Raw genomic sequence first — 7,518 nt, forward strand, 5'->3', positions numbered from 1 at the left:
TGCACTGGCTCTGGCGCTGCAGTTTTTTCGGTCCGTTCGCGCCCTATGTCTCTTGTTTCGCCCGCCGTGGGTGACGCGCCAGTTTCAGACGGTAGCTCTTTCAGACGCTCAGCAACCGATATTTCGTCAGGCGTATGTAGGCTCAACCTACGTTGCGCCTCTGCGACTGTTGCGCAGGTGGCGGGTGCCACCTTCGCCACGCCCTAGTTACGGCTCTGAGGAATGCTATAAATAAAGGAGCTCTGGCCAACCAGAGCTGAGTTCTATTTAACAACCGAAACCCTACGCGTCTTACTTTACAATTACCATTTCATTCTTATTACCTCTCCCATAAATCATTCACTATTCAAGTACAAGATAAGTTGATTGGAATTTGGGAAAAACTAGGTATGGAAATAATGCTGAAAAAAGTGTATGTAATAAATTGAATAAATTGCTTGACAAGTATCAAGAGCAAATCAAGAGAAGAAACAACACCCAACAATTTACAGAGTATGTAAAATCTCTGGAAACAATTTTTTACATTGGAACATGTAAATGCGATTTGATGGCAGCTCCATGTGCATGCGGCTGGGTTCCCGAACGCCTCAAAGAGTTCATGCACGATCAACATAATCAGAGAAGACTAACAATGAATGCATTTATGATGGAAACTGAAGAGCAAAGAGCAACGTCTATGTCATCAATTCCAACATACCAAGATCCCGATGATTCAACATACGCACCGCCACCGGTTCAAGAAGATATGGATAGAAGCACAAGTTCACAATACATAGAGAGATACGATTGTTTTAACTTTGCCTTGGTATGTGACAGATTTGGTGTGCCTGACAGAGTAGCATCAGCATTGGGAACCGCTCTTTTGCAAGATTTTAAAATTAAAGATAAGCATGGGAAACCTCTCATCATGGATAAATCGAAAGTTCGCAGAGAAAAAGAGAAATGCAGACAAGAAGTGCTTCGCAAACGGTTAGATGATACCAATTTGTTAGCGTTTTCATTCGATGGCAGAAAAGATTATACTTTAACGATAGATAAAATTGATGAGAAGTATCATGCTAGGATGGTAAAAGAACCTCATCTTGTTATTTTGAGAGAACCCAATTCTGAATTGATTGGTTACGTAAGACTGGAACATGAAACCGCTGAATACAAAACAACCAAATTAAATGGTTTTTTTAACGATAAAAATATATCACTGGATACATTAATTGGAATATGCACTGACGGTGAGCCAACAAACACTGGCCCACACGGTGGAATTATACGACGATTCGAATTGCTGTTAAAAAGACCATTGCATTGGTTTGTTTGCCTTCTACACTTCAACGAACTTCCGTTTCGGCATTTGTTTGAAGCTTTGGATAAACCAACCAGCACTGGACCAAGATCGACAAACGGAAAACTGAGCCGTCAAATCGAAACTTGTGAAACTCTTCCGGTAAGTTATTGCTATCATTTACTCATTTATTATAATTGTCAACCATTTTTAATTATTTTATTATTATATATTTTTAGGTGGTGGACGGCTTCCAGAAAATTTAGTTGCAAAATATGCCCCCTGCTCCAGAAAAAAAAGAATTTTCCACTGATTCGAAGTACTTATACGACATGGCCCATGCAATTTCTAGCGGTGTGGTTCCGGTGGATCTGGCTAACATCAAACCAGGTAAAATTGTACATTCTCGGTGGCTCACCAAGGCCGCTAGATTATTGCGATTATATGGAACGGAACAACGGAAAATCCAGATGCAAATTTAAGAATTCTGGTTGAATTTATAATTAAATGTTATGTGCCAATGTACTTCAATATCAAGTATTACAGCTCTGTCGTGTACGGCAGTGCATTATTTTTCAAGTTCATTGGTTGGTCACGATTTCTAGAACCTCGTTTACGCAAAATTGTCAATCAAGTAATTAAAGATAATTCATATTATGCGCATTCGGATAATATCTTGTTATCAATGTTGTTTGATGATAGGAAAGAAAAGCGCGACTGACGAGCCAATGGAACTTAGAGTTTATAAAAAACCAGATATAAACTTTAATTGCACAAGTTATACGGAAATGATCAATTTGAATGATATAAATATCGTATTTGAACCACTATTCACGCGAAGCATTCCGTACGATACATTGAAAGAATATTTAAATCAAGATGATCCACCGTTTAATGATCCAAAAATTCCATCACACATACAAGGAACGGAACGACATGTTCAATTGCTAGCTAGCGTTTCCAAACGGGTTATACCGGAAAATATAGAGGCTGTTATGGCGACGACATTAGAGAGCCGTGCGAAATTGCCCAGACTTGAAAGTAAAAAAGACTTCAAACAATAATTTTTTTTTAGTTTCTTTTCTATTACTCACTTAAATTAATTTTTTCATTTACATATGTTCTGACTAAATATATTTCTTAAGAGAAAAAATAGATATTATTATAAATAAATAAAGAAAAAACATTGCAATTTAGCTGATATTTTCATGTAAATCACCAAAAATGGTGATTTTTTTAAATGATTGTATGGGGAACCCCCCAGGGGAGTTCCAGGGGGTGTGCCACTGGCATGGGTGGATCGGCCGTCCAAAGTTAGTGGGGGTCGGTCATACATTTCGACTCGATTGGAGCACTCTAAATGGGTCAAAGTGGGATTTTTCAAAATTTGCCCCTACCCAAAAGTTCGACCCAAATTGGGGGAAATCAAAATTCGTTTTAGAGGTATGGTTCCTTCGGCAAAGTTTCTTATTTTGATCCCTAGAATATGATTTTCATAGAGCAATGGGCGATTTTTTTGCCTCCCCACAAATCGACCCGGCCTAATATATAGATTTCTTCAAAGAAAATTGATGAGCTTCATGAAATATGCATATTCGCATTATTTCGTTATCATTTCCATGTTTGCACCAATAGAATTTCTATGGCATATAAGTATAAGTATAAGTATGTACATACGTTCATAATAACAAGTGTCGCACGCATCTCCGTTGTCGGTCAACCAATGGCCGAAACTGGCGTTTTGTCAAAGAGTCAAGTGCTGAACACATTGAGCGCGACAGACTGCAAGCGACATCTGTCAAATATTAAAATACACACGTTCTTATGGACACATTTATGTAGTTGTGCAGCTGCCTCAATAACTGTGTCCCTAATATTTGACAGATGTCGTTTGCAGTCTGTCGCGCTAGTTAATTTTTACATTAAGTAAAAATGAGTCAAAAGAATATATTTTGAGCTGCACCGAAATGTGTACTCTTTATTTATACTCTTAAGACTAACTTATTACATGTTTCTTACTTCTATTTATACTAACTAGTATGTTTACTTATTACTAGTTGATAGTTTGTTTAAATACAGATTGTTTTATATGTTTCGGTTTGTTTACATACTTGTATATATTGTTTGCTTAAAAACATTTGCTTTGTTTTAAGATAAGGTTGTTGCGGTACTCAAACTCAATGTTGTTTTGATACTTGTTTGTTTAGGATTGATTGTTGTAGTGATAGTGCATTTCAATTGTTGAAACTCAAGGTTGTTTCTGCATTCTGTTTACTGAAACAAAAGGTTGTTTTGATTTTGTTACTATTATAAGGGATACAATCCTTAACTCGCTCATTGTGTTCAGCACTTGTGTGATGATAGAAAATCCAAGCTGTGCCGAAAAAAATAAACGAATGGCCGCCGATTGTCAACGCTTCCCTTGCCGCTGTAACAGCTTTGCCTACAAACGTGCGTAAATATGTATGTATGTATACGTATGAGCGTGAATACATATTGACGCAAATTTTTGCGAGTCGCGGAAAAATATTTTAGAGTAGATAAATATTATAAATCGACAACTGCGTTGTTGCCACTTTTCTCACTTCTTTCTGTGAAGAAGCATCAGAAAGTTGTTCAATTTATGAGACGCTTGTTGGCAAAGGTATGCTCGGGGAGATGTTACGGCGTTTGAATGAAGCGAGGTCGCTTGTGGAATTTGCGCCTGTGTTTATGAATGAAATCGTTTTTATTGTAAAATTTACTACATTTGTCTTTCGCCAATTTGGCTGCCATATTGACTTGTGATGCTTCTGTTGTTTGAAACAATTGTTTTTGTGGAACAATGTTTAAAGTTTTTTTGGTGACATATTCACATGTGTACGCATATGTATGTATGTTTGTATGCTTGTGCATTATTTGTTCGGAAGTGTATACAAATATATGTACATATAAGTATAAATGAATGTATATGAACATGCAGACCAATCCGCGCACATGTAATATATTGATAAGTGATAAAATCATGATTTAAATTTCTGAATGCGCACATGCGTATACATGCAATCATATGAGCAGATAATAAGATTAATATGATAGACGATATATTTATATATTGTTGTGATAAATTCAATTTCTATTACTAAGAAACATAATACAAAAATATTTATTAGTATAGTATATTATGTAAAAATCAAATAAAATTATTAAATATGCAAGTCCAAATTGGCTATAAATATTACTATTCATGCATTCATAAAAAATTGTACTCATATCATAATTACATACATATGTTTACATGCCAATATGGAAATGCCGACGGCAAACGCAAAAGTATATGTAAATATTTGCATACATTGCGATTGCCTGGTTCAAAGCAAAAATATTGAAGCATGAAAATATCACAATGCTGTGGTTGGGAGTATCATCATGGGCATGCATACATATGTATATTTATGTCTTCATATTCTTGGGTATGTGATACAGAGAACACAATAAAAATATAAGTTCAAGTTTGCACTTCTGCCTGCACTCCCGGATGATGACGTGTCTTCCGTCTATCGCAACATGATAGATCTGGTTGGTGGCTTTTCGATTCGGAGACAGCCAGGTAGCTTGATGTATCTTCTTGTGCTGGAATCTAGTACCACAGAAAACCATATTTCGGGCCCCGGCGAAGTCAATCAGCCTCAACCCATTTGGGCATGTTTCGTCGTGGAGGCTGAATTTACTGACCGTAGTGCCAAATATACCTTCTTTGCCCACCCTTTGCCCAAGCGCTCATAGAAGGCATCTTTGTTCACATCATCATTCTTTTCCGTCGGGGCGTGGACACAAATCAGCGATATGTTAAAGAACCTCGCTTTGATGCGGATTGTGGCTAGACGTTCATTCACCGGAGTGAATGATAGTACTCGGCGACGAAGTCTCTCTCCCACCACGAATCCAACACCAAACTTGCGTTCCTTTATATGGCCACTGTAGTAAATGCCTTAAGGACCTACTCGTCTCTGTCCTTGTCCCGTCCATCGCATTTCTTGGACGGCGGTGATGTCAGCCTTTATTTTCTTGAGGACATCAACCAGCTGGGCAGTGGCACCTTCCCAATTAAGGGACCGGACATTCCAGGTGCATGCCCTCAATTCGTAGTCCTTATTTCATTTGCCATGGTCGTCATCAAAAGGGGGGTCTCTCATACGAGGCTAGTCATACCTATTCACTGGGGGTGTTTTTTTTACGTGGCGGGTCCCAAACACTGCGGAGGGGATGTTTCGCCATCTCACCTGAGCTCGCCTTCAAACGGATGTTATTAGGATACCCAGAGGATACTTGGTCAAAGACCGGAAGTCGTGAGCTCCTTGAGTCATATGTAAAAGAATCGTTTCTGGCCACTCCCAAGTGAATGGCGATCGGAGAACTTTCCTCACTTGCGTGAACTTCTACACATGACTCCATCCTCCTTTATTATTAGCTACGTTAAAAGACAATAGAGTGAAATTAAAAGCAATAATTGATTGTAATGCGGAAAAAGTGTGCGAAAAAGTTGAGAATATTGGAAAAATGGGTAGCAAACTGTGCGTTATTTTCTGCCATTTAAAAATATTAAAATTTTTTTTGTTAATATACTTGCACATAATTTGATTAGCAGACTTCAAGCGACATCAAAAAATGGCAAAAATCGGCCATTTTTGAGCAGTGTTGCGTACTCAAATTTGGTAAATTCAGATAAATGTACGAAATTCTTGTGCATTACAAAGTTGCATTAACATGGGTCAAATGCGAAAGTAAATGTAAATTAAACCCGCTAATGCATATTAGCGCCGTCGTCTGTCAGGGCTATAAATTCATTATCGTGTGATGAGTAATGTAAAATCTTTCAGAATTCTCATTATCTTGATAAATCCCGGTTTTGGATCGGGCAGAAAGGACGCAAAAAACTGAGCACGCCCAGGTGTTTGTCCGACCGAGGGTTATTTTTTTGAAGCGCGGACGAAGGTCGCCAATGCAGAAAGGAATTCTATGCGGAAAACTAATGTGTTATATATTTCCTGTCATTGGGGTATTATTTGTTTTCTTTATTTCTTTTGGTTCTTCTGTAAAATATGAACGTAAGGTAGCACTGATTTTTAGTTAGAATGCAACCCTTTTGTTATTGTATGAACAAAACTAAATGAACAAAAGTTAAATGTTGAATAAAAGTTATTTTTGCACTATTAGATATAAAGTAAACGATTAGAAACGAATTAGTAAAGTGTTAGGTAGGTAGGTAGGAGTGCAGCCCTATCGGGCTCAATTAGCACTTGATGTGCCATTTTGATACACTATTCGTAGAACCACCTGTATCTGCTATTACGTTTCACCTTCTCTCTCAAACCATTTTGAGGTTTCGATGAAACTACTTATGTCCGATATGCTTTTGGTGGAAATCCATTCAAGATTTGGTGCTTGGTGGATTCCGAGTGTTTTGTGTCGGATCTGTGCTAGAGCTGGGCATTCGCAGAGAAAGTGGAAAATTGTTTCCTTGTTCCCTGCTACTCCGCAGCCACGGCAGATATCGTTGTAGGGCAATCCCATTTTGGACGCATGTTCCCCAAATGGCCAGTGCCCTGTTGTGGTAGCTGTTATTCTGTAAATACTTTTTCTTGACCTATTTAATAAATCATTTGTTCTTTTCCTGTCATATGTTGGCCATAATTGTTTAGTTATGACGCATTTTGTAATGTTTTTCCACCTGTTGTTTGCAATTTGCTGAAATTGTCTATTGATCTCACCTTTTATCGATCCTAGCGGGCTTGGTATTAGCTCCGCCTCGGATTCATTGAGGAAAGCTCCTGCCTTTGCCAACTCGTCTGCTTTTTCGTTACCGAAAAAGTTCCTGTATCCGGGAACCCAGATCAAGTTTAGCTGGAGCTTGTCTTTTATTGAGCTTAGTGCTCTCTTGCAGCTGTGAACTATACTGGAATTTGTCATGGGTGAAGACAATGCCAGGAGGGCCGCCTGGCTGTCCGTAAATATAGTTGCTTTATGTATATTTCCGTAGTTTTCTAATAGAACCTCGCAGGCTTTTTCTATGCCTAGTACTTCTGCTTGGAAGATGCTAGCCGAGTTCGGTAGACGTATAGAGAGAGATATGCCTAGATCAGCGGAGAATACCCCGTGCCCACTCCGCAGTCCATTTTGGACCCGTCGGTATAGACTGAGGTGGTATCTTCCTCTACTATTGAACCTCTTCTCCATTCTCGTCTAGATGGTATCCTCAC

This window comes from Bactrocera tryoni, chromosome 5 (assembly GCF_016617805.1).
Source record: "Bactrocera tryoni isolate S06 chromosome 5, CSIRO_BtryS06_freeze2, whole genome shotgun sequence".
Classification (NCBI taxonomy): Eukaryota; Metazoa; Arthropoda; class Insecta; order Diptera; family Tephritidae; genus Bactrocera; species Bactrocera tryoni.